Source organism: Equus quagga, chromosome 14 (assembly GCF_021613505.1).
Source record: "Equus quagga isolate Etosha38 chromosome 14, UCLA_HA_Equagga_1.0, whole genome shotgun sequence".
In the NCBI taxonomy this organism is placed as follows: Eukaryota; Metazoa; Chordata; class Mammalia; order Perissodactyla; family Equidae; genus Equus; species Equus quagga.
The window spans coordinates 27,839,232-27,864,524 of NC_060280.1; the positions used below are offsets into that span (position 1 = coordinate 27,839,232).

The 25,293-nt window shown below is 35.9% G+C and overlaps 1 protein-coding gene across 2 annotated transcripts in view; it reads right to left on the minus strand.

The window, feature by feature from the left end:
• FCHSD2 (FCH and double SH3 domains 2) overlaps positions 1 to 25,293 on the minus strand; it is a 259,676-nt gene that overhangs the window by 131,631 nt on the left and 102,752 nt on the right. The gene's annotated exons all lie outside the window — the stretch shown is intronic.

Genomic DNA, 25,293 nt, shown 5'->3' on the forward strand with positions numbered 1-25,293 from the left:
TAACTTGTTTTGGTATTGTCACAGTCTTCTCCTGTCTTCATTTTTAGGAAAAGAGTGAGTATAAAGATGGGAAAATTGAAACAATTAATATGCTTTTCACTCCACCAAACTATTTGACCAGCCATAAAAACAAACTACCTCTGGTATATCACAGGGAATGCAGCAGTCCACCTCCACAGAGCTCTGATTACACAGCTTGACATCTCAATTTCCCACCATTCCTCTATGGTGGCATGTGCGGCATTTCTAAACCCCAGCAACCACACTCTCATATACCAGGAAAGGCAACAACACAGTTACTTTGGAGCAGACAAATACACATTGGCTTGTAAAATTAGTGAACAAACCTTAGTGCTATTGCATATCAGAAAATTTTAAGACAGACTTTAAGGGTTTTTTTCTTTTTAAATAATATCATGGCACAAATGAAAAAATTAGTTTTACAAAGAAATATACCCACTTATTGTTACGAATACAATATGAACCTGGACAAAACAGAATGTTTATCTATGATAGGTACTGTGGGTATCAGGATTTCAACAGAGAAGACTATTTTACTGGCAAGTGAGGTTGAACTATTCTGAATATAGAACATATTACTTTTAGATGCGAACATATGTGGTCCCCTAATACTGTAACAGGGTCCAATATAATGGATTAGAAATCATTTGGGATACTCATCTCCATAACATGCAATTAAAAAAATTTTTTTTGGTGAGGAAGATTGTTGCTGAGTTAATGGCTGAACCAATCTTCCTCTATTTTGTCTGTGGGATGCCACCACAGCATAGCTTGATGAGCAGTGTGTAGGTCTGTGCCCGGGATCCAAACCAGGAAACCCCAGGCCACTGAAGCGGAGTGCACAAACTTAACCACTATGCCACCAGGCCAGCCCCTATACATCCAACTTCAAAAAGAATAAATACAATGTTGAGATGAAGAACAACCACATTAGTTAATGGACTGCCTACCTTAAGCACAGCTTGCCCAAGAAGAATCAATGCTGCACTCTATACATGGTACCTTTCTACCAAGGTCTGCTGTCAAATCAATTTGGTTTAATTAAATCCATTGTTGAATGCTTCTGTTTACCATTATTTCGATGAGTCCAAAGGGTAGCAGGAACTGTAGAGAAGCTCTTTTGAACCTCGAATTCTTCCTGAACTTGGCAATAGTTTGCTTTCACTATTTCCAGCTACTGTGTATTCTGAAAACTCACATATGACAGCATGTCCACAATACTTCCACTTACACATCCTGTACTTTGGGGAGGCAACTACTAACGCTTCCCTGAAATAGGTACAGCATTTTCTCACTTCTGTGCCTTGTTCATACTGTTCCTATTTGCATGAAGTATCTTCCTCCCGTTCCCATTCCTACCTACTGAGTTCTCACTGCTCCTCCTTTAAACTGATTTTTAAATTTCCTAACACAAAGTATTCAAAAGTATATATAGAAAAATGTGAAAAATTCCACTGCCGAGGTATTTGATGTCATTTCGTTAGAACAGTTTATCATTCTTTCTGCATTTATTAGCTAGAATTCTTTTTTTTAAATTCCTTCTTCCTCTCCCCAAAGCCCTCCAGTACATAGTTGTATATTCTAGTTGTGGGTCCTTCTAGTTGTGGCATGTGGGATGCCGCCTCCGTGTGGCCTGATGAGTGGTGCCATGTCCACATCCAGGGTCCAAACTGGCAAAACCCTGGGCCGCCAAAGCGGAGCGCTCGAACTTAACCACTCAGCCATAGGGCCAGCCCCCTGGAATTCTTTTTTAAAGAACTATCCCCCCTGAACTACTTGGTTATCTTGAGGTACAGTTCTTAGAGGAAAGGCAAGATAAATACTTGATTGTCCAGTATTGGCCCAAAGGTGAACAACGAATTGTTTTTTTTGAGGAAGATTAGCCCTGAGCTAACATCACTGCCAATCCCTCTCTTTATGCTGAGGAAGATTGGCCCCAAGCTAACATCTGTGACCATCTTCCTCTATTTTATCTGTGGGACGCCTACCACAGCATGGCTTGATAAGCAGTGCATAGGTCCACACCTGGGATCCGAAACAGCAAACAACAGGCCACGGAAGTGGAGCTCGCAAACTTAACCACTATGCCGCTGGCCAGCCCCAACAGTATATTTTTAAAATAACATTATAAACTCATATATTTTGAATAATAGATGTGTTTCAATTCATTGCAATCACTCTTCTTTTGATGCTCCAAGTGTTACACCTGTAGTCAGTGAGAGTCCCTCCAAGTTGGTTCCCTTATTATGACCCCAATAGACTTTGACAGTTTTCGTTTTGTTTTGTTTTACAGTTCCTATTCCAGACGTGTAATAAGCTAGTTTTCCAAGAACTCTGATTACTTTCAGAGAGAAACCATATTGAGAGACCACAGCCCAGGCACTTCCTTAACCTTCTGGTCTTACTTTGCTTCTTTCTCTAAAAGGCCTGTTCTAATCACTGTAATACAAAGGAGCTCACCCTCTCACACCACCCTTCTTATGCATAATCCTTATTACACTGTTACTGTCTGGTTTAAATATATTTTGCCTGTTTACTGACTATAAGCTCCATCAGGTAGGAATCTTGTCATTTGTTTAAATCACTATGTCTCTAGGCTATAGCAGAGGGCCTAGCATTTAGTTCATGCCAATAATATTCACAAACTGCATATACAAATGCCACCTACATTACTCTGTTTCTAATATATAAGACCCAAACTTCTTTTGTGTTTTTGCTACTCTGATTTAGAAATGTTTGGATTAAAATTTCTCTGGTTCCTCATAGTCATAGGCTTAAAGGAAAAAAAAAATTATACCAGATTTCTAAGATTATAACCAACTGGTTTTAATATAACAAATAAGTTTCTTAGTAAAATTACAGTCAGATTTGACCATCTCTACTATCGGAAGAGAATACACATGTGGATACTCCAAAGCAATGAAAACAAAAAATCTCAGAAGTTTATTCTATACTTAGAAGGCACTATACATTAATTTCTGTGAAGGTTCAAATAAGTCAAGATCCCTGAATTCAAAGAACTCATAACACACAGACAGGAATAAGAAGTAAAAAACATAAAATGAGAGGCAATACATGGGTTACTGCCAAATAAGTGGCAATATGTGATATAAGTACCCAGAAGAGGAAAAGATATCTGACATTTTCTTAACAAATTACATGTAAATGATATGATAGTGACTTTTCCAGTTTAATACTGCTAAAGTGGTCGCAGAACACTTCGTACAGAACATGGTATGTAATATGAAGCTCAGACTTGAGAAGGACTAAGAAGGCAGAATGGCAGCACTTTAAATTTATATAAAACAAATGAATTTAACAAGCATTTCAATACATTTATCTCTCTTAACTCTCCTAGGCCTTGTTATAATTACAGAGAAACTGGACACTAAGAGGACACATAATTTATTTAAGATCACATAACTAGTTAAATTTGAATTAGAATCCCTAGTTATCATTCTAAATCTCTGAAAAAAAATCATTTTAGAGTGAATTTTATCTAATTCTTTAAAAAATTCTGAGATTACTTTTAACTTATCTTTTTTTGTGCATTCTAAGCTACAACAGTAATTTCTAGAGCTCTAAACCACAAAGTTGAACTGTATTAAACTGAATGAGCTCTTCAGAGATGAGATGAGGGATTCATGAAATAGACAAACAGTGAGATCTTTAGATGAAAGACTTTATTCAAGTTGGTTCTCAGAGGCAGGAGTCATGATTTCTGTGTGCTCCATGCAGCTGTTCGAGATCTAATCTGCATGGATGCTCAAGAAATACTCTGCAGCCATTATAGGAAAGATCCTAAATAATTCTATACTTATATTAACTGGTTTCCCTTTTAAGTTATGCTTAAAGTTACATCTCATGAATAAAAGGTTTATCTATATAAAAATCTACCACAATTAAGTGGCTAAGGAAAATAAACCTATGGCTGGTGATTTTTTAAAAAGTGTTCTTTCTTCAAAAAATCACTCCCCCAGCCCACAACATTACTCTCGAAAACTGGTGCAGCACTAGATACATAAAATTTATTTATATTTACCTGAGCATCACTGATGTCTAAATGTTGATTTGCAGTTTACTCTGGAACAGTGGTTTCCATAAAAATGTACTATCAAGATACTCTTTGAAACATTCAATAACATCCCATTCCAACTTTTAAAAAAGCCATCAGTGTCTAATGTAAGACTTGCTTCGTCTTACCTCTCAATAACACTCGCTACATTGCGCTAACAAGGGAAGCAACACAAAGAAAGCCACTGTTAGTAGACACTGGGAAGTGGACTGATGGCTTAACCTTCTGCCCATTTGCCACAGCGAGCTGAGCAGGGCTGTGCTCCACGGCTCTGACACAGGTTATTCTGTATCCAGTTCTTCCCCCCCAACACAGAGAGAAACTAGTATTTCAATTTTACTAAGTGTTTGTCATCAGATGTCTCTTCAAAATTACAGGAAACCATGTTATTTAAAAACCATACCTTTTTATCATGAAATTCCTAACACTATGCAAATGACTTTTTAAAATTAAAAAGTCCACTGCATAAATTAGATACTTCTCAAACTGATATAAATTATACAGTGAGTGTCTTTATGATTCTAAAATTACTTTAATGATAATAGAGAACTTCACCTTCACCCTTAAGGAACGTTTTCAAACATTTTTCATTGTTTCGTGTGGTATGTAATTGTAGTTAAGGTTAAAAAAAAATAAGCAGTATATTACTTTAAATTACATAATAAATTGCCTTTACTTACTTCACGATGAAATGAAACATTCATTTCATGTTATATATTAAACACTAAAAATATATTTTAGCCTTTACCTTTCAACAAAAATAAAGATTAATTATGTTTAAATTAATTATGTAAGAAAAAACAAGAGCTAATGACATTTTAAAAGACCCATCCTATTTGATTTGAGAACCAAACAATAAAAAATAGATGAAATTTAACACTCATTCATGAAAAAAAAAACTCAAGAAACTAGAAGCAGAAGGAAACTTCCTAAACCTAATAAAGGGTATATACAAAAAATCTACTGCTAACACATTTCTAATGGAGAGTGAATGCTTTCCTCCTAAGACTGGGAACAAGGCAAGGATTTCTTCTCTCACCAGTCCTTTTCAACACTGTACTTGTAGTCCCACCTAATACAGCAAGAAAAAGAAATAAAAGGCATACAGATCGGAAAGGAAGAAATAAAACTATTTTTATTCACAGATGATATGTCTATATAGAAAACCCCAAAGAACCTAAAAAAACTCCCAGAACTAATAATTGAGGCTAGCAAGGTTGCAAAATATAAGGTCAAATATAAAACTCAATTGTTCTCCTATATACCTATAATGAACAATTTTAGAATTCGAAATAAAAGAAAATTCACGATAGCATTGGGGAAAGTACTTAGGTATAAGTCTAACAACTAACTAACTAACGTGCAGGAACTATACATGGAAAACTCCAAAATACTGATGAAAGAAATCAAAGAAGCTCTAAATAAATGGAGAGAGATTACACATTAAAGTATTGGAACACTTCCTATTGTTAAGATGTCAATTGTTCCCAATTTGATCCATACATTCATTGCAATCTAAATAAAAATTCCAGAAAGCTTTTTTGTAGATATCAATAGACTGATTTTAAAATATACATGGTAAGGTAAAGGTACTAGAATAGTCAAAACAATTCTGAAAAATAATAACAAAGCCAGAGGATTCACATTATCTGAGCTCAAGGCTACTATACTATAACATTACAGTACTCAAGACGGTGTGCTATTGGCAAAAGAATGGACACACAGATCAATGGAACAGAACAGAGCCCAGAAATAGATCCACACAAATATAGTCAACTGATTCTTCACAAAGGTACAAAGGTAATTAGATGAAGAGAGGATAGTTTGTATCAACAAATGTGCGTAGGAACAACTGGATGACCATATACAAGAAAATGAACCTTAACACATACCACACGACCTATACAAAAATTAACTCAAAATGGTTCACAGACCAAAACGTAAAGCACAAAACCACAAAATATGTAGGTGAACATGAAAGAAAATCTCTTAGACTTTTAGCAGAGAATTTTAACATACAACACTAAAAGTAAGATACATGAAAGAAAAAATAATTGGAATTTATCAGAATTAAACTCATTTGGGAAACACACTATTAAGAGAATGAAAAAACAAGCTGCAGATTAGGAGAAATATCTGAAAGTCACTAATGAAGGACTTGTATCCAGAAGATATACAGAACTCTTAAAACTCAACAATAAGAAAAAAACCAACCAAACTTTTAAAATGAGCAAAAGATCTGAAAGGACACTTTGTCAAGAAGATATAAGGATGGTAAATAAGCATATGAAAAATGCTAAACGTCACTTGTCATTATGAAAATGCAAATTAAAACAACAATGAGACCCCACTACATACCTACTAGAATAGCTAAAATCCAAAAAACTACAATATCAAATGTTAGTGAGGATGCAGAGCAACAGGACACTCCTTCACTGCTGGTGGGAATGCAAAACGGTACGACAACTTTGGAAGACAGTTTGGAAATTTCTTATAGTTAAACATAGACTTTCCATATGATTCAGCAATCACACTCCTAGGTATTTAGCCAACTGATTTGAAAACTTATGTCCACACAAAACCCTGCACACAAATGTTTCCAGCAGCTTTATTGATGAAAGTGGAATCAAGATGTCCTTCAATAGGCGAACAGTTAAACAAACTACAGTACATCATTACAAGGGAATACTACTCAGCAATAAAAACTATTAATTCACACAACTTGGATGAATCTTATATGCATTTTGTTATGCAAAATAAATCAAATTTAAAAGTTACATGCCTGTAATATAAAAGAAAAAATATATACATTGGTCTCTGCCTCCAGTTTCTGATACAGAGCTCATAAAAACCCTTATAAATAAGGGTACTAGGAGAATCTTTTGTTCTAACATTTAGTCTTTGACCCCGGTTCCTAAATCCCTTGCAATTTCCTGAGTGATGGCAGTATCTTTTGTTCTAGTGAGTTGACTCTTGGTGGGCTCCTGGACGAGAGCTGGTCACCAGAAAAAGCAAGCCCTGTTCTTGAAATTTTCAGCCCCACTTCCCATTCTCCAGAGAGGAGAAAGAGGCTAGAAATGGACATAATAACCAATTTGCCTACGCGATGAAACCTCCATAAAAATCCCAATAGTATGGGGTTTGGAGAGCTTCCAGGTTGCTGGGAGGGTGGCATACCCAGAGAGGGCCTGGAGACTCCAAGCCCCTTCCCACATACCTTGCCCTATGCATTTCTTCCATCTGACTGCTTCTGAGTTACATGCCCACTTAGAAGACTATTACAGGAGAGGATTCTGGGAAGATGGCAGAGTAGGAGGCACCAAGAATCAATCTCCCAACCTAGACAATACACTCATCAGCAGAATCTGTCTCATATAACTATTTTGGAACTCTGAAGTCTTTTGAAGGCTTGTAACTTTTAGGGGAAGGCTTGGATGCCAAACGAAGTTAATTTCTGCACTTAACTCAGCAGTAGTCCCCCCCACTACCCCTCACCTCCCAGTGCAGTGGCAGGCAGCCATGCACTTATTCCTAGAGCTACTTGTATGCAAGCAGCCTGCAGGAGACAAGATGGGCAATAAGGGCCCCATCCTCCAAATATCAGGGGTCTGTGCTCTGATCACTGATTGTTGCTTCTGATCAAAGAGGTGGGGACACAGAGGCACTTAAACAGAGGTGGGCAACCAGTGCTGCCCCTATTACCTACTGAAAAAAAGTGAATGGAGCAGAAGGAACCTTTGGGATACCATCAAGTGGACCAACATATGTACTGTGGGAGTCCGAGAAGCAGAAGGAATAGAGGAAGAGACAAAGAGATTATATGAAGAAATAATGGTCCAAAACTTCCCAAATTTGACAAAAGATAGGAACATAAATAGCCAAGAAGCTCAATGAATTCCAAGTAGGATGAACTCAGAGACCTATACTGAGAAACATTATAATCAAACTGTCAAAAGCTACAGACAGAGAGAATCTTAAAAGCCGCAAGAGAGAAGTGAGTTGCCACATACAAGGGATCTTCAATAAGATTACCAGCAGATTTCTCAACAGAAACTTGGGAAGACAATGTATCCACATACTCAAAGTGCTAAAAGAAAAAAAAAAACCTGTCAACCAAGAATACTATATCCAGCAAAAGTGTCCTTCAAAAATGATGGAGAAATTAAGATATTCCTGGATAAACAAAAGCTGAGAGAGTTCATGACCTCTATACTTCCTCTGCAAGAAATGCTCAAGGGGGTCCTACAGGGTGAAAGACAGACCTTGAAGGGGTATGAAGAAATAAAGATCTCACTAAAGGTAAATATATGGGCAATTATAAAAGCTAGTATTACTATAACAGTGGTTTGTAACTCCACTTTTTGTTTTCTACATGATATAAGAGACTAATATATTATTTTTTAAAATTGTTAGTCTAAAAGCTAGTATTATTGTAACTTTGGTTTGTAACTCCACATTTTTTTTTACATAATTTAAGAGAATAACGCATTAAAAAACCAATTTTTAGTTTATGTTTTTGGACATACATTGTACGAAGACATGATTCTGCGACATCAATAAAGGAAAAGGATGGAGACGAGCTGTAAAGGAGCAGAGTTTCTGTATGTTTTTGAAGTTAAGTATAAATTCAAATTAGAGAGTTATAACTTTAGAATGTTAAATGTAACCACAAAGAAAATAGCTATATACTATACACAAAAGGAAATAAGAAAGAAATTAAAACATTTCCCTACAAAAACTCAACTAAACACAAAAGAGACAGTAATACAAAATGACAGAAGTAAACACCTCCATATCAGTAATTACTTCAAATGTAAATGGATTAAACTCTCCAATCAAAAGACAGAGATTGGTAGAATAGATTCAAAAACATGATCTAACTATATAATGTCCACAAGAGACTCTGTAGATCCAGAGAAGACTACTGCAGTATTCTGGTTGAGAGGATGATAGTTTGAACTGTGGAGACAGACAGAGCTAGACATTTAGCAGGGAAAACTGACATGATTTGCAATGGTCTAGCTATGGAAAAGATAAGAAAGAAGGAGACAACAAAGATGACCCTTTGGATTTTGTACAGTGAATTCTTCTCCAGTGTCCAGGAGATATCTACTCTCAAAGCAGTTTTCCATGAAGTTATTCTCTTTCTTTAAGAAAGACCCTCCAATGTCTTTCTTTTTCTCAGTTCAGAATAAAAGCACCATCACTATCATAGTGGTTAAAATAGAATCATAAAAACACGTTTACAAAGATGTTTCCCTGGAAAGTTAAGGTTCTAATAATAAGTGGGAGGTATCATCTGAAGTTAATTTATTGTGCTTACCCAAACCTCATAGTGTTGCCTTTAATATATATAAGAGACATAAAAGTCATCTGCCTAAAACATGCTTAGTTCTCCACTGAATGTTGCTATTATGACAATTTCATAACAGAAAGTACATATATAAATCCTGTTGGACTTAAACAAAGAGGACATATTAAATGTCCAGTTTATATAATGCTGTTGTTAACATAAGTGTGTGACTTGTAAGTCCGATTAATAAAAGGTATCTTCCCCTTTAGGAGGCACAAAGCCAAATCTACTCAATGTTAAATATTAAATGCCAGGTATTTAATTATTTTCAAGTTTACTTCAACCATTTCCTCCCTCCAGACAGTCTTGTTTTCTCCTATAGAGTTCTTCCATTTATTCCAAAGCAATTTATATGCAAGATTTAATCAAGAGACTAGCCTACTAACTAAAAGGCACTGACTTAGTTTACCTCTACTATTTCAATAGTTTTTATTTCATTTTCCATTTTTCAGTAGATAGTTTAATCAAGAAATGATGGTTAAACTTTTATGAATGTTTTTTATTTCCCCAATATTTTGTGAATTTTTCTTTCCAAATTGCTGGAAGCTACAGTAAGAAAAGTAATATTTTTCACTGTGTGTTAAAGTCATCTTCCAATAAAGATTAATATTATCTGTTGGCAAAAATTGAATTTGGAGGCGTTTATAATATTTAAAACATTATCAATTAGAAATTATAAATTATGGCTTACAGATTTTTAGAGCAAAATGTATATAATTTTGGCTTATTTAGAACATTAAAGAGTCCATAAAAGTCATAAAAATCGTAATTTTTTTCCAATTTTTTATTAAAATTATATTTCAAGGCTTAGAGAGCTACTACCTATTTGTAAGTCTCTCTGACATGCAGGTTTTGGGGGGGAGGATAAGCTAATTGCTGTTGTTTGTAAATAATAAGAAAAATACTATATGAGCATGATTAAACTGCCAACTTGATATCAAAGACAGCTGTAAAAGGAGTTTCTTCTTCAGCAGAAAGTGGAATGTATCATATCGGGAAGCAAATAATAATCTCATGTGCTTGATCCTTAGTTATCTCAAAAAGAGGGGGGAAATCCAGAAGAAATAGCCAAAATGTGACTGAACATTCAAGTCCAATGAGAGCCATTCTTCCTCCATTTCCTTTGTTAGATGGAAAACATATAACTAATCATTAAAGCTAATATTTGAGTGCTTACTATGTACCAGAAGCTTCACATTTGTTAACTAATGTTTAAAATTACCACCTTATGCAGTAGGTGCAACAGAAGAGTTTTAAAAGGCTAAGTAATTTGTATAAGATCACCCAGCTAGTTAAGCCTGGGTTTAAATCTAAGTCTTCTTTCAAAGTTTAAAACACTTTCTAACCACTCAATTCATTCTGATATAACTATACACTAACTCAAATCACGGTATGTTTTGGCTAAGGGCTGTCTATAAGTTCTCTAAAGAACAAGGCTATAAAAACCTAGTACAGTTCAGTGATTGCTCAGTAAATAAATGCTGAACTGAATTGTTACCCATTTTGGTGAACAATTTCGGTGAAGATGCACATTTTTAAATTAATACAGTTTATTTTTAAGGGTAGTTTTAGGTTTACAGAGAAATTGAGCAGAAAGTACAGAGTTCCTACACACTCCCCTACCCCCATAGATTGCTCTGTTATTAACATCTTGCATTGTGATACATTGGTTACAAGTGATGAAGCAATATTGACACATTATTATTAAATAAAGTCTATAGTTTACTTTAGGATTCACTGTTTGTGTTGTACCAGTTCTATGGGTTTTGACAAATGCACAACGTCACGTACCCACCACTGAATTATCATAATAATAGTTTCACTGCCCTAAAACTCCCCTGTGTTCCATCTATTCATCCTCCTCCCACCCAACTCCTGGCAAACACTGATCTTTTTATTGTCTCTATTTTGCCTTTCCGGAATATCATATATTTGGAATCAGACAGTCCTGTAGCCTTTTCAGATTGGCTTCTTTCATTTTGCAATAAGCACTTACGCTTCCTCCATGTCTTTTAGTGGCTTGATAGCTCAGTTCCTTTTATCACTGAATCATATCCCACTATCTAAATATACAACAGTTTGTTTATCCATTCACCTATTGAAGGACATCTTGGTTGCTTCCAAGTTTTGGCAATTATGAACAAAGCTGCTAGACAGATTCACGTACAGTTTTTTGTGTGAACTTAAGTTGTTAACACTCTTGGGCAAATACCAAGGTGTGCAACTGCTTGACTCTACAATAAGACTATGTTTAGCTTCCAGAAGTGGCTGTACCATTTTGCATTCTCATTAGCAATGCATGAGAGTTCCTGTTGCTCCAAATCCTGGTCAGCATTTCGTAGTGTCAGTGTTTGGTATCTCATTGGCAATTCCCCAATGACTTACGATGTTGAGCATCTTTCATATGCTTATTTGCCATCTGTATTACTTCTTTGCTGAGGTGTCTGTTCAGGTCTTTGGCCTGTTTTTCAACTGGGTCATCTGTTTACTTATTATTGAGTTGTAAGATTTCTTTGTCTAATCTGGATTCGAGTCCTTTATCAGATACATGTTTTGCAAATATTTTCTTCCAGTCTCTGATTTGTCTTTTCATTCTCTTAACAGTGTCTTTTGCAGAAAGGAAGTTTTAAATTTAACATTTGTATTTTTTTTTTTTTTTAAAGTCAAGTATTTTTTTTTTTTTAAAGATTTTATTATTTCCTTTTTCTCCCCAAAGCCCCCCGGTACATAGTTGTATATTCTTCGTTGTGGGTTCTTCCAGTTGTGGCATGTGGGATGCTGCCCCAGCGTGGTCTGATGAGCAGTGCCATGTCCGCACCCAGGATTCGAACCAACGAAACACTGGGCCGCCTGCAGCGGAGCGCGCGAACTTAACCACTCGGCCACGGGGCCAGCCCCTAACATTTGTATTTTTAACATTGATTTCTCACTAACTAGAGTTAAGGAGTCTTTAGTCATTAGGAAACAGATTAGTGAAAAAGAAAAAAACTAAGCCTCTAAGGTTAGTTCTGACAATGAATTAAGTATGAAACTACAGACAGGTGTGTTTGCCTCTAATGCAGTGAAAGGCTTGTGAAAAATTACACATGGCCTAAATTTGGGGAATAATAAACAAAGAACTCTGAATTAAACTCTTCATAAGATGAGAACTGTTTATGCAAACTTGTTTCATAATTTAGCTGTTTTGAAAGTTTCAGTCACCATCATGTTCTCTTAAAATATAATCTATAATGACATTCCATTTCTACAAAAACAATTTTTCATTCCTAATGCTTCTAACAATACCAATAAAGAGAATAATTTTCACAAATTCAATTCAATAAATCTTCGTTACAAAGGAACATGTTATCTTCTGTTTTTGAATGGTCCTTTATCAAGAGAAGGGCTTATCACAGTTATGTACAAAGTGCCATGGGGTAACAGAGAACAAAAACTACTGGAGAGATCTGAGAGAGGGGACAAGGAGAGCCAAGAAAAGTTTCACACAAAAAGTGATGTTTGAGCTGGGCCTTGAAGGAAGAAGTATAAAGGATTTCCCGATGACCAAGGAGAGGGGAAAGGATATACAGGACCAATGTGTCAAGTATAAAAGAAGAAAGGAATAGAGGAGTCAGATAATACTGGGTTTAAATCCTGGTTCCATTACTCTCTAGCAGCACAATGTTAAACAAGTTGTATCTCTTCTCTAATGGTTAATTTCCTCATCTGTAAAATGGATGTAAATTCATGCCTTACAGGGCATGTAAAATTTAGGTAAAGCTATTTTTAATAAGCATTCAGTAAGTGTTATATTACACACTGACATTTAAAAGAGAGAGCTATAATTAGATCTTTATGTGAGAATGATGACCATGGTGCTGATTCATTATAAAGAGAAAGAGGAAGCAAGGTGATCCAATTAGCAAGTTACTGCATTGGTCTAAGCAGTGGAAAAAGAAAAGAACTAACAAGTAAGAGGTGCTCCAAAGCAAAACTGACAACTTGGGAACTAATCAGGGAAAGGGAAGAAATTGAAATCAACTGAGTATAGTTAAGGATTTCGTGCTTAATATTGATCATACATTTAAAACTCTAAAAGCTAACCATTTGGATGGCTACTATCAAAAAACTAGAAAATACCAAGTGTTGGTGAGGATGTAGAGAAATTGGAACCCATGTGCACTGTTGGTGGGAATGTAAAATGGCAGAGCCACAATGGGAAACAGTATGGAGGTTTCCCAAGAAATTAAACATAGAATTACCACATGATCTAATCATTCCAGTTCTGGGTAGATATTCAAAAGAATTGAGAGCAGCAACTCAAACAGATATTCATACACCCATATTCATAGCAGCACTATTCACAATGGCCAAAAGGTGGAAGCAATCCAAGTATTCATCAATGGATACATAAAATGTGGTACATACATACAATGGAACATAATTCACCCTTAAAAAGGAAGGAAATTCTGACACAAGCCACAACAAGGATGAATCTTGAGGACATTAGGCTAAGTGAAATAAGCCAGTCACAAAAAGACAATACTGTATGATTCCACTTACATGAGGTAAAATTCATACAGACAGAAAGTAAAATGGTGGTTTCCAGGGGATGAAGGGAGGGAAAAATGGGTACTTGTCGTTTAAAAGATACAGAGTTTTAGCTTTGCAAGACGAAAAAATTCTGGAGATTGATTGTACAACAACGTGAATATACTTAACACTACTGAACTATAAACTTAAAAATGGTCAAGATGGTAAAATTTATGTTACATGTATTTTGGCACAATTAAAAATATTGTAAAAAGCTTTTTAATCTAAAAGCACTACCCATAAACTAAGGAGAGAGCCTGAGGTTTTCTTTCCATAAAGTATGAATTCAGTCTTTCATACAATTTCACGTATGGCATGCACTAGTCTCTTGCAATATAGTTGTCTTCTCCAATCAAAGATAGCAACACCTAATATAACACAAACACACAAAAAATCAATGATAATATAAATCCTAATACTAAACTACCAAAATGACTGCTTAGTTTATATATGTGTGTGTGTGTGTGTGTGTGCGTGTAAGTAATCACAGCGAATATCTTGGCAAAAGGCAAGATACTTGGAAGATTTGCATTTTTGCTAGGTACTGGAGCAGATTCTAAGAGCAGGTATAAGAAAAGGTCCTGTCCTGTCCTCTAAGAGCTACTGCAATAGGGATACTGTCAATGAAAAAAAGCAAGACCTGAAACTGTCACAAGAATTTACTAAACTCAATTTAACATACATAAATACATCAAAACAAGCGAGTGTCTGGTTTTTGAACCAACCAGGTAAAGCAAAAGGGAAGGATATATATGTCTCCAGAGCCCTAACCACAAGGTAACATTCAAGTATGTTACAAATTCTTGGGCATGATGAAGTCTCTTACACATCTCTCAATTAGAAGTAACCCAGGGGCCCGCCCCGTGGCTGAGTGGTTAAGTTCACTCGCTCCACTTCGGCAGCCCAGGGTTTCGCTAGTTTGGTTCCTGGGCGCAGACATGACACCGCTCATCAAGCCATGCTGAGGTGGTGTCCCACATAGCAGAGCCAGAGGCACTCACAACCAGAATATACACCTATGTACTGGGGGCCTTTGGGGAGAAGAAGAAGAAAAGAAAAGAAAAAAAAAAAAAAGATTGGCAACAGATGTTAGCTCAGGTGCCAACCTTTAAAAAAATAAAATAAGAAGTAACTTGAAACAGGACAACTAGAAGATGTTATTGACTGTTAAGGGACTAGTCTTCCACTTTGTTCCAATTTTTGCAAAAGATAATTTCTGGAAGATAATTATAACCTCATCTTACCTATGTCTCTTTCACTCTGTGCTCCATTCACTAAGCACTGTCCTGATGATCTGAACTTTTTAAAGTCAGTGGTCAATCCTTTAATCTATTTAGAAACCTTACTATAAATACAAATCATTCCACATAATGAACAAAGAAAAAGAAATGAATAGTACTAACATTTATACAGGTTGTTACATTTACAAAGTATTTTTATATTATTATATCGTTTGATCTTCACTAAAACTGAATGCAGTACCTATTTTATTAGAATTTGACCAATAAAAGATTATACAAAAAAGTTAAGTGACATGTCCATCTAGAAAGCAAGACTGCCCATGTGCAGAACTCTAACCCAGGTCTTCTGACCCCAAGGCCACTCCTCCCTCTCTTCTATTTCGCACCATTTGTAGGAACTAATGTACCATAGGTAACCAACACATTATCAGGCACGAGCTGGCACAGCAGCCTCGTCTGCCAGAGAAAGCACATTCATCGCTTAGCAGGCACCGTGTTAGATGCTGGGGAAAGAACAGTAATCGTTACAGATATCATCAGTGCCCTTCTGGTTCTTATATTCTGTCAGAGATGTATTAAATTAATTAAAATCAGCAAGGGGAAATTAGTTAATTAAATTATGGTCATTGATACTCTATGATGTTATGCAGTTGTTAAAGAGAATGTTTTACATGGATAATCTCAAATACTTAATGAAAACACAAGCTGCAGAAAAATAAAATACTGTTATCCTATTTTTGTTGAAAAACACAATATATGGTAAGCATATATGGTCTAGAATACATATGAACCTGGAAGTGGGATTTTTTTAGTTTCTATTCTCTATACCACTGAATCATTCAATATTTTTAAAGCAAATGTACATTACTTTTATAACTGAAAAAACCCCACACAATAAAGAGGAAAAAACTCAAGAAATCACCATTTGGTGTAGACATTTCAATAGGAAATTGGGAACACAAAGCAGAGAGATCTTACTTTAGAGTCAGCGAAGGCTTCCCAAAGGAAATGAAAATTGAAGTCTAAAAAAGACTTGTAACGAGAAGTGGGCGGCAAGCAGGAACAAGGCACCTTCAAGGAAGTAAAAGAACTTCAGTGTGGCTAGTATGGAGATTGTAAAAGGGAGTATGGCTTAAAGGTGAGGCTGGATAAGTAAGCAAGGGCCACAGCACACAGGAGTTATAAATGTGGACTACATCAAGACAATAGGAAGTCACCATTTTTAAGCAGAGGTGACATGATCATATTTAAAGGCGTTTTAACAATCATTCTAGCTGCAGTGTGGAAACATGGACTAAAGAGTAGTTGGACCAACGTCAGGGAAACCAGCAGGAGGATCCTATTCTAGTTCTGTTCAAAAATGATGGACAAAGTATGAAGGTAAAGGCTTTAGAGACATATACGGGGCAGGTTTTAGTGAAAAAAATTCTAGAATTGTGGACTGAAGAGAGAGAAAAAAGTGATCTCCAGGATTTCCACTTCTAAACATACTCTGATCCCACACATCATACCTGTGCTAGCTATAGTACAGATATAGAGGAGTTACAGGGAGCCATACGAGACAGCCTTCACAAGAGCATTTCTCCAACGTGAAGGGTAAAGATGTGAAGCGACTACAAGCACACCCACACTCCCAACCCAGAGTAAGACTGCGTAAACTAAGTACTCAAAATATTGAGTGCTATACAAATTTATACTATGGTTATTGGCAATAGTAAAAAGATCAGGACTTTGAAGTCACCCTTTCAGCTTGAGTACTGCCTTTGCCATGTGTTAGTTGTGTGTATCCTCAGGTAAGTCACCAAACTAACAAGCTTTGGTGGGTAACCCCCTCCAGTTAAAAATTAGCGTATTTACCTATCTCATGGTATGACAGTGAGGTTAAATATGATGAGGAACAATGCTTACAATACATAATCACTCAATAATATTATTTGTTTCAAGAAATTTTATCACATAACCATTACACATAAAAATAATGGAAATTTAAGAGATGATTTTAATATTAATAGCAAATATATGGCTTTCTTTTTTAAAAGAGTTGCTTTTCTCCTTCTAAAGTTTTCTTTAACTTCAGGAATGTAGCTTCTATAGTATCAGAAAAGGCCAAAAAAAAAGCAGGCAGGCTTCAGTCATTGTTCTAGTACAATAACACACCATGTGATACATGGTTTTGGAGTCAAACAAATCTAGGTTCAAAGCCCCACTCTTCCACTTAAAAATTATGACAACAAAGTAATTTCATTAACCACTGTGAGCCTTAGTTTTCTCAACTGTACAAAGGGCATAATAATGGAACCTAAACCTAACGATTAGACCAATGCCTAGCATACAGCAAGTACCTGATAAATGGTAACCAGGATTACTAGAGGCATTTCTACCATACAAGAAGTCCTCCTCCAGGCATACTGTGCTCGTTCACAATTATTTTTTGATACATCATTTTGCACTTTTGATCCCAGCCTTCCACTGGTAAAGAATGTTCCCCTTCCCTATATCCACTCAACATTTCTGCCTTCTCTAGATATTCAAATCCCATTGCTTATATCTTTCTACAAACTTAGGTCCCCTAAATGATTATGTGGCATACGGCAGTTAATCATATAAATCAGACAGACCCCTAGTGATACTATGTATTTTGTAACTTTTTATGTTTACCTATCTTACTTTGTCAGTTAGATTTCAGGTTCTCAATATAGGAGTCCTAATTTCCTTGTAACTCCACAAAAGCTAACAAATTTGTTATGCACAGAGCATACCCTCAAACATAGTGCATGACTTTAGGAAAAGAAGAGGGCAGTTCTCTAGGATATTCAGAGGACATCCTTCTATACCCAATCTCTGACCAATTCTGCACTCGAGAGTGGGAAAATTGGTTTATGTTATTTTTATGTGAAGTAGCAATGCCCAAATTAGGGAATATTGTAAGAACAAGATTCACCAAGTCAGGTTTATTCCATATACAAGTCTTCCGCTAGATGCAAAAATAGCTTTCTAGCTGAAATATTAAATACAATACCATCTTTGCTAACACATGGCAAAGGCAGTACTCAAGCTGAAAGGGTGACTTCAAAGTCCTGATCTTTTTACTATTGCCAATAACCATAGTATAAATTTGTATAGCACTCAATATTTTGAGTACTTAGTTTACGCAGTCTTACTCTGGGTTGGGAGTGTGGGTGTGCTTGTAGTCGCTTCACATCTTTACCCTTCGCGTTGGAGAAATGCTCTTGTGAAGGCTGTCTTGTATGGCTCCCTGTAACTCTATATCCGTACTAAGAAATTTTGATGACTGATTCTAAAAGGGACCTTAGGTTTATCTAGTTGAACTCTCTTAGATGAAAAAGACTGGGCGCTTGTTCAAGATCTCTCGCTAAGTAACAAGACCAATACACGATAAAAATCATGACATGACTCCCACTTCAACGTTCTTTCTTTCTTTCTTTTGAGGAAGATTAGTTCTGAGCTAACATCTGCTGCCAATTCTCCTCCTTTTGCTGAGGAAGATTGGCCCTGAGCTAACATCTGTGCCCATCTTCCTCTATTGGATATGTGGGACACCTGCTACAGCATGGCTTGATAAGAAGTGTGTAGGTCCACACCTGGGATCCCCAGGCCCTCAAAGCAGAGTGAGCAAACTTAACCAATGCGCCACTGTGCCAGCCCCTACTTCAGTGTTCTTTTTCCAGAACGTATATTTTTTTTGGTTTGGCTTCTCTAACGACCTCCAGTATTTACAACCTTCTATCAAGTGGTATTAAGTTAGTATATCACAAGCATATCTCCTTACTTCTTTCCAATATCACTTAAGTCTCCATACTAATTTCAGAAACACTGCTTATTTTTATCTGCAACCACTTTCAAAGTTACAATACCCTTCTACTCCAAATGCTGTCTTATCCTCAAAGTCTAGTTCAAGACGAGCTCACTGGGAGGAAGCAATTCCTTTAGCTTGGACTCGATCTCCAGATTCCTCATGAACAGGTCTTACCTTCCTAATGGAGTCTAACTTTCTTTGAGACAAGGGCTACGACTTTGTGCCAAGTACTGTACTATACTGATGAGATAAATGTTTATCATTTGATAAATATTTATTTAGAGAAGATTTACCACATGCCATATTGTACTGGACACCAGAAAGAATAGAGATGATTCTCATGTGGTCTCAGTTCTCAAAAAGCTCAACGGATCTTCAAACGGAAAAAAATATATAAAGGGAAAGCAGAAGTTTGATAAGAGGTACATCAAAAAGAAGGTTTTGTTTGTTAATTTAAAAATAGAAGACAAACATATAGGCTGAAAGAAGGAGCCAGTGGCAAAAAGAGGGATTGAAAACCAGGAGAAAATGGGTAAGAGTTATAAAAATAAGCTCAACATAACTGGGAAGAGTAAGGGTCAAGATCACACAGATGAAAAGTTGGTTAGAAAGATGAACACTCTGTCAAACAAGGAAGGGAAGATAACAGTATTCAGATGAATTTAAAAGGAGAGGAAGGGTATAAAATTAAAATAATTTACTTTTGTAAGTAGCAAGAGACCTTTCAAAATTTACTAATACAATTTAGAGTAAGATCTCCAAACTTTTTTGATTGTACAATCAATCCATCAGTAAAAAAAATGTTGAGGACATGCCCCTAAAATATGTATATTTAGTTATAAATCATATCCAGATACTTTGTATTTACATATTATATAGGTTATAAAATATAACAAAAGCACAACTTTAAAGGGATGAGACAAATAGGCAATAATTAATTTTTCTTAATGTCTTTCCAATTTGATAGTTTCATGTATAACATATCAATGACTACTATTTCAAGACAGTTACACGTTTAGGATAAAGTTCATCATTATGAAAGTGGCTATAAATCCACTATTTAATGGTCTTCTAGGTAATTACAAGTTATTTTTGGCTTACTTTTTTTCAGTAAATGTTTGGGCTACCATAGTTTTTACATTATAATTAAGCTGAGAAACTTAAGAGAAGTGTCATCTCTGCTCTTTTCTTGGAGTTTGCTTGTGCTTGCACCATTAGAATTATCCTCAATGAGTTTTTGTATTTTCCCCAGTGATATTTTAAAGCTATTTGTATAGTTTGTGAGATAGTTTAATTTAAATTAGAGAATATCAACTGTAAATCTACTTAATCAGATGAAAACTGCTGCAACATTACAACACACAAAGGCAAACAGTGAGGGGCTGTTGAAAATTTCTCCGTGTATAATCAATCATCTTGTACACCCCCAACAGTGTGAACAACCTACTCCAGAGACCAATGATTTAGAACATGGTTTTGGTCTCAGACTTGACATATATTATATATGTGAACTTCAGCAAGTTACTTGATCTCAGCTTCAGTTTCATCATCTGTAGAACAAGGATAATACTTCAGTAAGTGAATGAATAAACTGCAGCACATCCAGACGACAGAATATTATTCAGCACTAAAAAGAAATGAGCTATCAAATCATGAAAAGACATGGAGGAAACAAAGGCATATTACTGTGTGAAAGAAGCTGATGTGAAAGGCCACATACTGTGTGATTCCAACTATGTGACATTCTGGAAAAGGCAAAACTGTGGAGAGAATAGAAAGATCAGTGGTTTACATGGGTTGGTAGGGAGAAAGGGACAAATAGGTGGGGCACAGAAGATTCTTATGGCAGTGAAACTATTCTGTATGACACTGTAACGCTGGATGCATGTCATTATACATTTATCAAAACCCACAGAACGTACAATACCAAGAGTTAACCCTAATGTAAGCTATGGCCTTTGGAGGATAATGACGTGGCAATGCAGGTTCATCGGCTCTAACAAATGTACCACTCTGGGGTGGGATGTTGATAGTGAGAGGAGGCTATGCATACGTGGGGGCAGAAGGTATTTGGGAACTCTGTACTTTCTGTTAAAAATTACTGTGGATCTAAAACAGCTAAAAATTAAAGTCTATTAAAAAATAATAATACCATCTATCTCAAAAGATAGATTGTTGCAATAATCAAATGAAATATTATATATAAAGTTCCTGATGTGTATACTATAGGTACTCAATAATGTCTCCTGGCAGTATTCAATCTTTCATTCACTAGATAAATATTTAATAAGAACTAAGATACATGATTACTGCCACAACCACATAAATTTTGCTCAGAAATAACTCTGGGAAGGAATTTTTAAAAAATATTTACTAATTCTCCCTCTATCACCACTCTTATTTAACATAGTACTGGAGGTCCTGGCCAGAGCAATCAGGCAAGAAAAAGGAATAAAAGGAATCCAAATAGGGAGGGAAGAAGTGAAACTCTCGCTGTTTGCAGACGACATGATCTTATATATAGAAAACCCCAAAGAATCCATTGGAAAACTGTTAGAAGTAATCAACTACAGCAAAGTTGCAGGGTATAAAATCAATTTGCATAAATCAGTAGCACTTCTATACTCCAGTAATGAACCAACAGAAAAAGAACTCAAGAACACCATACCATGCACAATGGCAACAAAAAGAATAAAATACCTTGGGGTAAATTTAACTAAGGAAGTGAAGGACCTATATAAGGAAAATTACAAGGCCTTTCTGAGAGAATTGGATGCCAACATAAGGAGATGGAAAGACATCCCATGTACATGGATTGGAAGAATAAATATAGTTAAAATGTCCGTTCTACCTAAAGCAATCTACAGATTCAACGCCATCCCAATCAGAATCCCAATGACATTCTTTACAGAATTAGAACAAAGAATCCTAAAATTCATATGGGGCAACAAAAGACCCCGAATTTCTAAAGCAATCCTGAGAAAAAAAGAACAAAACAGGAGGCATCACAATCCCTGACTTCAAAACATACTACAAAGCTACAGTAATCAAAACAGCATGGTACTGGTACAAAAACAGGTGCACAGATCAATGGAACAAAATTGAAAGCCCAGAAATAAAACCACACATCTATGGACAGCTTATCTTTGACAAAGGAGCTGAGGGCATACAATGGAGAAAAGAAAGTCTTTTCAACAAATGGTGCTGGGAAAACTGGAAAGCCACATGTAAAAGAATGAAAATTGACCATTCTTTTTCACCATTCACCAAAATAAACTCAAAATGGATCAAAGACCTAAAGGTGAGACCTGAAACCACAAGGCTTCTGGAAGAAAACGTAGGCAATACACTCTTTGACATCAGTATTAAAAGGATCTTTACGGACACCATGCCGAAACAATAGACAGAATAAACAAATGGGACTTCATCAGACTAAAGAGCTTCTTCAAGGCAAATGAAAACAGGATTGAAACAAAAAAACAACCCACTAACTGGGAAAAAATATTTGCAAGTCATATATCTGACATAGGCTTAATATCCATCATACATAAAGAACTCTCGCAACTCAACAACAAAACATCAAACAATCCAATCAAAAAATGGGCTGGAGACATGAACAGACATTTCTCCAAAGAAGATACACTGATGGCCAATAGGCACATGAAAAGATGCTCATCATTGCTGATCATCAGGGAAATGCAAATCAAAACTACACTAAGATATCACCTTACACCCGTTAGAATGAAAAAAATATCTAAAGCTAATAGTAACAAATGTTGGAGAGGTTGCGGAGAAAAAGGAACCCTCATACACTGCTGGTGGGAATGCAAACTGGTGCAGCCACTATGGAAAACAGTATGGAGATTCCTCAAAAAATTAAAAATAGAACTACCATACGATCCAGCCATCCCACTACTGGGTATTTATCCAAAGAGCTTGAAGTTAGCAATCCCAAAAGTCCTATGCACCCCAATGTTCATTGCAGCATTATTTACAATAGCCAAGACATGGAAGCAACCTAAGTGCCCAGCAACAGACGAATAGATAAAGAAGATGTGGTACATATATACAATGGAATACTACTCAGCTGTAAAACAGAACAAAATCATTCCATTTGCAATAACATGGATGGACCTTGAGGGAATTATGTTAAGTTAAATAAGCCAGCGAGAGAAGGATAATCTGTGTATGACTCCACTCATATGAGGAATTTAAAATTATGGCCTAAGAACAGTTTAGTGGATACCAGGGGAAAGGTGGGGTGGGAGGTGGGCACAAAGGGTGAAGTGGTGCACCTACAACACATATGACAAACATTAATGTACACCTGAAATTTTACAAGATTGTAACCTATCAACTCAATAAAAAAAAATAAAAAACAAACAAAAAATATTTACTAATTCATTGACCACTTATTTGATATTGAGACTTTCCTTATATAGTATGATTAAAGAGTATCAATTACAAGTTAATTCTAACATGAAAATTCAATTCAGTTTGTCATTATGTACAAGAAATATCAACATTATATCACATGTAAGTTTCAAAAAAAAACTGACAATTTTCCCATTACAGGCTGAATATAGATGATTGATACAATTAGTCAACATAGCAATGTGTGCATTATTAGGACAAAAACTTCCTAAATGAGTCATGGGATTAATTATCAAGTAAAACGAATGAAGTAGGACTGGCTAGTATTTCAAGACCTTAGATATTTCTTCTTCCTTTGCTCACTTTAAATGTTTAATTAATTCTTCCACATAAGTGAAATGGACCCCTAGAAAACATTAGACAACACTTAATTTATAATTTATAGAAGGATGAATACAAATCATTTTGAAGTTTCTTTTTAAACTCTCACATCCCTAATTAATATTCATGAGGATAATTTCACAAAAGCAGTTACAAAACTATGCCAGAGAGGGCATGGAAATATATAGTTGTGCCAGTGGAAGAGGCAGGAAATTTATCTCTCCCCAAAATGGAAGATTTAAGTTCAACACAAACATTTCCTAAATAATAGTTTTATAATATTTTAATTAAATTATTCATTACTGAGAAATTACACTGTGGAGAAACAGATAATGTTGCACAAAGGCCGAGTTCATTTGTTCTGGACAGGTGGCCAGTCTGCAGCTCTGTGTCAGCAGCCAAACCCACCCACAATAGCCCTAAAGACGATTATGCAAATGCCAGTCAACCCAGCTATTTTCCCAGGAACAGGAAAAGGGCTTCTAGTAGAAGCTATAATTGTTTCGCAGTCATGTGGAAAAATAAGCCAGTTTTTTTTTTGTTTTTTTTTGTTTTTTTTTGCTGGAGGCAGAGAGTTTTCATTAAGGGCACTACTACAATATCTGTGAGACATATAAACATATACACACATGTCATGAAAAACATGAAGGAACCTTAAATGCCTATTATTAAGTGAAAGAAGCCATGTGAAAAGCTTACGTACTGTATGTATGACTAGGGGTGGGGAGGTGTCAGGGTGTGTGCGTGTGTGTGCGTGCGTGTGTGTGTGTGTGTGTGTCTCTGTGTTTGAGGTACATATTTATCAAACACCATAGACAGCTTATTCCACCCTCTTGCCCAAGCCCTCCTTGCCAAGAAGCTCTGCCTTCTTCTCAATACCAAGTCTCTCCTCTGCTGGTTACAACTTCCCTGGCCAATAAGATATATAGAGAAATGTATTAACTTTTGACCACTGTATCTTATAAGCACAAGATAAATAGTCTCTGGCCAAGCTGAGATAAGCAGCATTCTTACTCCCTATATGTAAAGCATTTTTCTTTTTTATCCAGAGGCATAAGGAAACAGGCTGAAGACAGAAACCCATCAGATTTGAAGTACAACGCTAACAAGGGAACACTGTTCCCTAGCATTTATTGATTAATTCTGTTATCAAAGTTTTTTGGGTTTTGTTTTTGATTTTAAGTAAAGTCAACAGATTCCTTAGTTTCTAAATGGCAGTTTTTAAGTTACCTGCTCTGACACCTGATTTTAAAATTCTCTCTAGAATTAAAGTTATTTCAAATATTACTGCTGTTGGATTTTTATTCTACAGGATTCAAATACAGTATTTTCTTTTTCCTTTTTCTCACCTCTCTTGCCCTACTCACTCCTCAATTCCTTCCTCTGTAAGACAAGGGGACATTATCTGTTTTATTTAGTAAAAGGCATAAAATGCTACTCCTTTCTCTGTCTACATAGA